This window comes from Oncorhynchus clarkii, chromosome 6 (assembly GCF_045791955.1).
Source record: "Oncorhynchus clarkii lewisi isolate Uvic-CL-2024 chromosome 6, UVic_Ocla_1.0, whole genome shotgun sequence".
Taxonomy (NCBI): domain Eukaryota; kingdom Metazoa; phylum Chordata; class Actinopteri; order Salmoniformes; family Salmonidae; genus Oncorhynchus; species Oncorhynchus clarkii.
This window is the reverse complement of record NC_092152.1, coordinates 73749442-73759737: the sequence shown is the minus strand read 5'-3', so window position 1 is coordinate 73759737 and position 10296 is coordinate 73749442. Positions and strand designations below refer to the sequence as shown.

Below are 10296 nucleotides of genomic sequence, written 5' to 3'. Positions count from 1 at the left end.
ACCTATTCAGTTTAAAAATACCACTAGAGGGCGGATAACTCCACGGAATATACATAAATACCCTTGTGCGACAATTCGATTCTTGTAACAAAAACATGTTTTACTGTTTCAGTGGGATTGTTTATACACCTAATCGATTAAAATAATGATCAAATTAGTTATGAAAAGCGTAATGTATTGTTCTTCCACACTTGAATTTGTAACTGATGTCATGCCATATTATCTACATAAAACATAATCTTTGTGATGAAGTAATGATGTTATAAAAATATGTTTATATCTGACGCTTTCATCTTAGCATTCACTTCAGATCGAATTCGAGGTTTTGAGTGTGTCTGATCCGTGTGATCAAGCGATGTTTGTAGTTTAGCTCACGCGCTCTGGTTTTTATAGAGAAACGTCACATCCGTTGTATACAGACTTCATTCGCTGTCAAGAGGGTGGATGCCTAGCTAGCTGGTAAGTGATGCGCTTATCAACTGTACTTTGATTAAAAACGTTTTTATCTGAAAGCTCTTACCAAATGTACTCCCTTCACAAACAACAGTTGTTGTAACAAGGAATAGTACCCTAGTGTCCCAGTTGTATTAGGTTTGTTTTTTGTGTTCTAGCTTTTAAAAAATCGTGTCGCAGAGCGCTAGCTACAGTACCTAGATAGCTAACGCTTACATTGGTTGTCGATAACTAGCTAGTTAGCTGTGGTCTTTGGGAGTTATGTGGCCGTTCAGTAGCTACTAACCAGAAACCTACAATTTAGCATCAGTTGCAAGAAGTTCTAAGACATTCAAACTATGAATGCTTGGTAGTGAACTGGCTTTTAGTATTTATTTTAAGATATCCCTGAAATAAGGTAAATGTGGACTAGCTAACGTTACCTAGTGTGATTTGATTGATTGGTTTTGGGACATTATTTTTGCAAATATGTTGTGTTTGCCCTTCCAGCGAGGCAATTTCAATTAGTATCTTTCGAGGGTCAGGGAAGGTAGCTAGCTAGCTAACTAACGATAGGTAATTAAGATAGGTAAACTTGTCTAAAGTGGGGGCAAACATGTTTACAATAGGTATGGAACCCTTCTAATAGTCTATGGTACTCTGACAATTTACAGCCTACTAGTTACTTGGCTGCTAACGTTAGATCTTTGGGTGTGGCTTATGGGGACTAGTGGTTAAAGCGTTGGGCCAGTAACCGAAAGGTTGCTGGATCGAATCCCCGAGCTGACAGGGTAAAATCTGCCGTTCAGGGGCAGACCCGGGTAGGCGGTCATTGTAAATAAGAATTTGTTCTTAACTGACTTGCCTAGTTAAATAAAGGTAAAATAAAGCATGCTTTTCCAAACCGAATAGCGTTTGTTACAGTGAATTTCTCATGTATTTTGTGTAACTATGTTGCCGAACTTTTTCTCCACTCGAGCCTGACAGGCGATTTCGTTGTAGTTTAGGGCGTTAAAGGGCCGTATTAATAGCTTGCAACATAGTGCCCGGTGTTGTCTGCATGAGTTTCGATGAAACCGGCGTACTGCGCTTGCGGAGATTATGTTGCACCTTCCTGCTAAATAGTGATCAGATTCATAAATACTAGCCTACGAGCTACGTCTATGCATTTTTCTATGCTTCAAGGTGGATAACTCGGCTCACTTGAACTGACCACACAACCGACTAGTACCAAGCTGGTCGGATTTGAAAGAGGATCACCGATTTATAGTAGGTAAAATCTAGTGTAACTAGCGAGCCGGGTGGGCAATTTTGCGACCTCTTTACTTGAAAAAAAAATCTGCCTTGTCTTCTGAGTTCATATCTGCTTGACTTTACGCTCGTGATCTATCGGTATTTAGCCGTGCTAGTATATCTAGGTTACATTATGTTTCGCTTTCATCAACATTTGCTTGTGTGTTATAGCAAGCTAACCAGTGAGGGACAGCCGGAGAAAGCTTGCTGCATCCTCAGAACGGGAGTAGCCCTTACTATCCTTTGCGTTTGGTAGCTTGCTTGATAGATGACATCAATAATGCTGCACCGTTGTTTTCGATATTCTACATTGATCTCGGTATTGCATGATTTGTTTAATGTTATAGTTTTTTGCTTGGGTGGTAATGTTGGATTGAGAATTTGGCAAATTTTGCAAAGATATAGGCCAGTAGTACAGTATCGAACAACTGGAATCAAATCGTATTTGTCACGTGCCAAATACGACTTTACGTGAAATACTTGCTTGCTTAGGAGTCCTTCCCAACGATGCCGTTTAATAATAAAATGATAAATAGGAATAAAATACACACGAATGGCGATACAGTATACACAGGGAGTACCAGATCAATGTGCAGAGAGGTACGAGGTATTTTTGGTAGATATGTACATGAAGGCAGGGTAAAGGGACTAGGCATCAAGATGGATAATAATAAGAGTAAAGAACAACAGAGCAGCAGCAAATTATGAGTGTTTAAGTGTGTGTGGGGTAGGTTTTGTGGGAGTGTCAATGTAGTGTGCGTGCTTGCGCATAGGGTCAGTGCAGATAGTTCGGGTACCATTAGTTGGCTATTGAGCAGTCTTATGGCCTGAGGTTAGAAGCTGTCTCGGAGCCTGAACCGATGCTCCGGTACCATTTGCCCAACGGTAGCAGAGTGAACAGTCTGTGGCTTGGCTGCCTGGAGTCTTTGCCACTTTTGCATTCCTGATATAGTGGCCCTGGATGGCAGGAAGCTCGGCTCCAGTGATGTACTAGGCTGTCCGCACCACCCTCTGTAGCGCTTTGAGGTCAAAGGTGGTGCATTTGCCGTACAGAGTTCCACCTTTCAGCCTGAGGGGGAAGGGGCGCTGCCTTGCCCTCTTCATGACTGTATGGGTGTGTGTGGGCCATCCTTAGTGATGTGGATGCCAAGGAACTTGAAGCTCTCAACCCATTCCACAACAGCCCCGTCGATGTTCATGGGGGCATGCTCTCCCCTCTTTATGTATTTATTTCACCTTTATTTAACCAGCAACCTGGCCAAGATGGAGCAAAGCAGTGCGACATAAACAAGAGTTTATCCCATGTGTAACAAACGTACAGTCAATAACACAATAGAAAAACCTGTGTACAGTGTGTGCAAATGAAGTAAGGAGGTAAGGCAATAAATAGGCCAATAGTGGCAAAGTAATTAAAATTTAGCACTTTACACTGGAGTGATATGTGCAGATGGAATGTGCAAGTAGAAAAATAACGGTGTGCAAACGAGCAGAAAAAGTGGTTGGATGGGATATTTACAGAGGGCTGCAGCGATCTGTAAGCTGCTCTGACGGCTGATGCTTAGTTAGTGAGAGAGATATACGTCCAACTTGAGTGATTAAATGTGTGTGTATGTATGTGTGTGTGTATATATACATATATATATTTTTTTTATTATTTATTTATTTTAAAATTGCAATTCACTCCAGTCATAGGCAGCAGAGAACTGGAAGGAAAGGTGGCCAAAGGAGGTGTAGGCTTTGGGGATGACCAGTGAAATATACCTGCTGGAGGGTGTGCTATGGGTGGGTATTGCTATGGTGACCAGTGAGCAGAGATAAGGCAGAGCTTTACCTAGCAAAGACTTATAGATGACCTGGAGCCAGGGGGTTTGGCGACGAATATGTTGCGAGGACCAGCCTACAAGAGCATACAGGTCGCAGTGGTGGGTAGTAAATGGGGCTTTGGTGACAATGGATGGCACTGTGATAGCAAATTGGATGCAGTCTGAGTAGAGCGTTGGAGGCTATTTTGTAAATGACATTGCCGAAGTCAAGGATCTGTAGGATAGTCAGTTTTACGAGGGTATGTTTGGCAGCATGAGTGAAGGAGGCTTTGTTGTGAAATAGGAAGCCAATTCTAGATTTAATTTTGGATTGGAGATGCTTAATGTGAGTCTGGAAGGAGAGTTTACATTCTAACCAGACACCTATGTATTTATAGTTGTTCACATATTCCAAGTCAGAACCGTCCAGAGCAGAGATGCTAGTCGGGCGGGCGGGTGTGGGCAACGATCGGTTAAAGAGCATGCATTTAGTTTTACTTGTATTTAAGAGCAGTTGGAGGCCACGGAAGGAGAGTTGTATGTCATTGAAGCTCATCTGGAGGTTAGTTAACACAGTGTCCAAAGAAGGGCCAGATCTATACAGAATGGTATCGTCTGCGTGGAAGTGGCTCAGAGAATCACCAGCAGCAAGAGCAACATCTTTGAAATTTACAGAGTAAAGAGTCGGCCCGAGAATTGAACCCTGTTGGGACCCCCATAGACTGCCAGAGGTCCGGACAACAGGCCTTCCGATTTGACATACTGAACTCTATCAGAGAAGTAGTTGGTGAACCAGGCGAGGCAGCCATTAGAGAAACCAATGCTGTTGAGTCTGCCGATAAGAATGCAGTGATTGACAGTCGAAAGTCTAAGCCAGGTCGATGATGACGGCTTCACAGTACTGTCTTTTATCGATGGTGGTTATGATGTCCTTTAGGACCTTGAGTGTGGCTGAGGTGCACCCATGACCAGCTCGGAAACCAGATTGCATAGCCGAGAAGGTACGGTGGGATTCGAAATTGTCAATGATCTGTTTGTTCACTTGGCTTTCGAAGACTTTAGAAAGGCAGGGCAGGATGGATATAGGTCTGTAGCAGTTTGGGTCTAGAGTGTCTCCCCTTTGAAGAGGGGGATGACCTCGACTTCTTTCCAATCATTAGGAATCTGACGAAATGAGAGAGGTTGAACAGACTAGTAATAGGTGTTGCCACAATGGCGGTGGCTCATTTTAGGAAGAGAGGATCCAGATTGTCTAGCCCAGCTGATTTGTTGGGGTCCAGAATTTGCAGCTCTTTCAGAACATCGGCTGTCTGGATTTGGGTGAAAGAGAAGCGGGGGGGTCTTGGGCCAGTTGCTGCGGGGTTGCAGAGCTGTTGGCTGGGGTAGGGGTAGCCAGTTGAAAAGCATGGCCTGCCGTAGAGATGCTTATTGAAATTCTCGATTATCGTGGATTTATCTTTCTCCTATAGTGCACGATCATCCCCTTTGGTCTTATTGAGGTTGTTGTCTTTGCACCACACTAGAGGTCGACCGATTAATCGGAATGGCCGATTAATTAGGGCCGATTTCAAGTTTTCAGAACAATCGGAAATCAATATTTTTGGGCGCCGATTTGCCTATTTATTTATAAAATAAATGTAAATGTTTTTTTTTTATATAACTTTTTAACTAGGCAGGTCAGTTAACCTCTTTGATCTCTAGGGGCGCTATTTCATTTTTGGATAAAAAACGTTCCCGTTTTAAGCGCGATATTTTGTCACGAAAAGATGCTCGACTATGCATATTCTTGACAGTTTTTGAAAGAAAACACTCTGAAGTTTCAGAATCTGCAAAGATATTGTCTGTAAGTGCCCCAGAACTCATTCTACAGGCGAAACCAAGATGATGCGTCAACCAGGAAATGAGCAGAATTTCTGAAGCTCTGTTTTCCATTGTCTCCTTATATGGCTGTGATTGCGCAAGGAATGAGCCTACACTTTCTGTCGTTCCCCCAAAGTGTTAGCAGCATTGTGACGTATTTGTAGGCATATCATTGGAAGATTGACCATAAGAGACTACATTTTCCAAGTGTCCGCCTGGTGTCCCTGCGTCGAAATTGGAGCGTAAAGCCAGGTGCAATTATTTTTCCATTTGAGAGCAAGGAGAAACCAGGCTTCCACGAAGGATATATCATTGAAGAGATATGAGGAAAAACACCTTGAGGATTGATTCTAAACCACGTTTGCCATGTTTCAGTCGATATTATGGAGTTAATTTGGAAAAAAGTTCGCGTTTTGAGGGCTGAATTTTCGTTTTTTTTTTTTTTTTTTTTTTTTTGGTAGCCAAATGTGATGTACAAAACGGAGCTATTTCTAATACACAAAGAATCTTTTTGGAAAAACGGAGCATCTGCTATCTAACTGAGAGTCTCCTCATTGCTAGCATATTTATTTCATTTCATTTGCGATTTTCATGAATAGTTAACGTTGCGTTATGGTAATGAGCTTAGGTCTATAAATAGAATCCCGGATCCGGGTTTGGTCGTCGCAACAGGTTAAGAACACATTCTTATTTTCAACGGCGGCCTAGGAACGGTGGGTTAACTGCCTTGTTCAGGGGCAGAACGACAGATTTTCACCTTGTCAGCTCGGGGGATCCAATCTTGCAACCTTACAGTTAACTAGTCCAACGCAATAACAACCTGCCGCTTTCTCGTTGCACTCCACAAGGAGACTGCCTGTTACGCGGATGCAGTAAGCCAAGGTAAGTTGCTAGTTAGCATTAAATGCTATCTTACAAAAAACAATCATAATCACTAGTTAACTACACATGGTTGATGATATTATCTAGTGTGTCTTGTGTTGCATATAATCTGACTGAGCATACAAGCATACAAGTATCTAACTGAGCGGTGGTAGGCAGAAGCAGGCGTGTAAACATTCATTCAAACAGCACTTTCGTGCGTTTTGCCAGCAACTCTTCGTTGTGCTTCAAGCATTGCGCTGTTTATGACTTCAAGCCTATCAACTCCCGAGATGAGGCTGGTGTAACCGAACTGAAATGGCTAGCTAGATAGCGCGTGCTAATAGCGTGTCAAACGTCACTCGCTCTGTGCCTTGCAGTGGTTGTTACCCTTGCTCTGCATGGGTAACGCTGCTTCGAGGGTGGCTGTTGTCGTTGTGTTCCTGGTTCGAGGCCAGGGAGGAGCGAGGAGAGGGACGGAAGCTATACTGTTACACTGGCAATACTAAAGTGCCTATAAGAACATCCAATAGTCAAAGGTTAATGAAATATAAATGGTATAGAGGGAAATAGTCCTATAATTCCTATAATAACTACAACCTAAAACTTCTTACCTGGGAATATTGAAGACTCATGTTCAAAGGAACCACCAGCTTTCATATGCTCTCATGTTCTGAGCAAGGAACTGAAACGTTAGCTTTCTTACAAAGCACATATTGCACTTTTACTTTCTTCTCCAACACTTTGTTTTTGCATTATTTAAACCAAATTGAACATGTTTCATTATTTACTTGAGGCTAAATTGATTTTATTGATGTATTATATGAAGTTAAAATAAGTGTTCATTCAGTATTGTTATTGTCATTATTACAAATAAATAAAAAATCGTCCGATTGATCGGAATCGGCTTTTTTGGTCATCCAATAATCGTTGTTGAAAAATCATAATCGGTCGACCTCTACACCACACTGCTAAGTCTCTGATCTCCTTCTTATAGGCTGACTCATCTCCGCCGGTGATCAGACCTACCACGTGTTGTCAGCAAACTTGATGATGGTGTTGGAGTTGTGCGTGGCCAAGCAGTTTTGGGTTAACAGGGAGGGCACTAAGCACAAACCCCCCGAGTGGCCCCCGTGTTGAGGGTCAGCTTTTCTGAGGTGTTGTTGCTTGCCCTGTGATGATTATGGAATTTGGGGTAATTGTTATGCAAATAGACACTGTCATTATCATAATCGTCATTTTTAAATGTTTTGAGCTTATAATGCCGCTTTGAAAATGATCTACGACATACGCAATGAATAAAACACAGCTTTGGTGACACCAGATTTAAAAAATTAATGGTTTTGACCGCTCGGGACTTTTGGAAATTAAGCTTCTCCTTCCGACTGTGCCGTTTTGCTCGTAAAATGATTACCAATTTTACCCACTTCATGTAAAACTTAACTGCTATTGACTAAACTTTATCTGCTTGAATATAAAGTTAAATTGTTATATTGTCCTTAATTGTCAGTTACACGATTATCTGAAAATTGAGCCAGCCCTAGTTGTTGCATACCCTCACCACCTGGGGCTGGCCTGTCAGGATGTCCAGGATTCAGTTGTAGAGGGAGGGGTTCAATCCCAGTGTCCCTATCTTGTTGATAAACGATGAGCTGTAGTCCATGAACAGAGTTCTCACAGTTATTTCCCCACCTTTGTGTTGCTGAATGTTACACACACACAAGACACATTCAATCAGTACTGTCCAACTCAACTGACTATCTTATTAAAGTATTTGAATAATCCCCTCATGTGCTACTACAACACAGAGGTCTTTGGTATTGTTGTTGAGCTAAAGGCAGCTTCAATTGCTATGTCTGCCTTCTGTGGTCATGTGGAATGTATTTCCTGTTTGGGTTGCTGCAGTTTGGAGAGAGAGGGGTGGGGGAAAAGTGTGACCTTCTACCGAATATTTTGTTGCTCCACAAGTGATCTGAAGAAGGAAGTTTTTACCAATATAAACATCTCTCATTTTTGGGCCATTTTATCATTGTGGAATCAGGTTGTCAATGCTGCTGTCTCTGGTTTTGATTATATATATATTTTTAAATAGGCTAACTACACTGTCAGTAGCCTAAATGTGTCACTGAGTTTGAGTATAGACCAGTTGTTGTGCATCTCAGCTCTCCTCGGTAGTAAACCAACATTTCCAACACATTTGTCACAGCCACCTCTTAACCCTTGGGTTTCTGTTTGCTTTGAGCTTGTCACATTTTAAGACATTGCATTATTGGCTGTCATCCAAAGCTTGATGAGATATTCTATTTAACAGTAGAGGTCGACCGATTATGATTTTTCAACGCCGATACCGATTATTGGAGGACCTAAAAAAGCCAATACCGATTTTAATTCGGACGATTTTAAAATAAAATAATAATAAAAAAATATATTTTGTAATAATGACAATTACAACAATACTGAGTGAACTTATTTTAACTTAATATAATACATCAAAATCAATTTAGCCTCAAGTAAATAATGAAACATGTTCAATTTGGTTTAAATAATGCAAAAACAAAGTGTTGGAGAAGAAAGTAAAAGTGCAATATGTGCTTTGTAAGAAAGCTAACGTTTCAGTTCCTTGCTCAGAACATGAGAACATATGAAAGCTGGTGGTTCCTTTGAACATGAGTCTTCAATATTCCCAGGTAAGAAGTTTTAGGTTGTAGTTATTATAGGAATTATAGGACTATTTCCCTCTATACCATTTGTATTTCATTAACCTTTGACTATTGGATGTTCTTATAGGCACTTTAGTATTGCCAGTGTAACAGTATAGCTTCCGTCCCTCTACTCGCTCCTACCTGGGCTCGAACCAGGAACACATCGACAACAGCCACCCTCGAAGCAGCGTTACCCATGCAGAGCAAGGGGAACAACCACTGCAAGGCTCAGAGCGAGTGACGTTTGAAACGCTATTAGCGCGCACCCCGCTAACTAGCTAGCCATTTCACATCGGTTACACCAGCTTAATCTCGGGAGTTGATTTGCTTGAAGTCATAAACCGCACAATGCTTGAAGCACAGCGACGAGCTGCTGGCAAAACGCTCTAAAGTGCTGTTTGAATGAATGCTTACGAGCCTGCTTCTGCCTACCACTGCTCTATCAAATCATAGACTTAACTATACCATAATAACACACAGAAATACGAGCCTTAGGTCATTAATATGGTCGAATCCGGAAACTATCATCTCGAAAACAAGACGTTTATTCTTTCAGTGAAATACGGAACCGTTCCGTATTTTATCTAACGGGTGGCATCCATAAGTCTAAATATTCCTGTTACATTGCACAACCTTCAATGTAATGTCATAATTATGTACAATTCTGGCAAACTAGGCGGCCCAAACTGTTGCATATTCACGGACTCTGCGTGCAATGAACGCAAGAGAAGTGACACAATTTCACCTGGTTAACATTGCCTGCTAACCTGGATTTCTTTTAGCTAAATATGCATGTTTAAAAATATATACTTCTGTGTATTGATTTTAAGAAAGGCATTGATGTTTATGGTTAGGTACACATTGGAGCAACGACGGTCCTTTTTCACGAATACACACCGCATCGATTATATGCAACGCAGGACACGCTAGATTAACTTGTAATATCATCAACCATGTGTAGTTAACTAGTGATTATGATTGATTGTTTTTTATAAGATAAGTTATGGCTCTTATGGCTGCATCCCTTGTTCTCAATTTACGCCTGAAGACATACCCTAATCTAACTGCCTGTAGCTCAGCCCCAGAAGCAAGGATATGCATATTCTTGGTATCATTTGAATGAAAACATTCTGAAGTTTGTGAAAGTGTTAATTGAATGTAGGAGAATATAACACAGATCTGGTGGAAGAAAAGAGAAAGAAAGAGCATACGTCTTCTGTTTTTTATTGTTGTAGCATCTTTCACATGTCCTAGAATAGCCACACAATCAGATGGGATGCTGGAGATCATTTTCATGGATAACACAAGAGGGCAACTGTAGGTGTGCAAAGTTTCAGACTGATAAC

General features: G+C 41.4%; 1 protein-coding gene across 2 annotated transcripts in view; it reads left to right on the top strand.

The window, feature by feature from the left end:
• Positions 1–303: 303 nt before the first annotated feature.
• Positions 304–10296, top strand: part of LOC139411595 (granule associated Rac and RHOG effector protein 1-like) — a 50348-nt gene continuing 40355 nt past the window's right edge. Inside the window, exon 1 of one of the 2 annotated variants that reach the window (XM_071158156.1) lies at positions 304–459. The gene's annotated coding sequence lies outside the window, so the exon portion shown is untranslated. The remainder of the gene's footprint in view (positions 460–10296) is intronic. The other variant, XM_071158155.1, reaches the window with a different exon arrangement.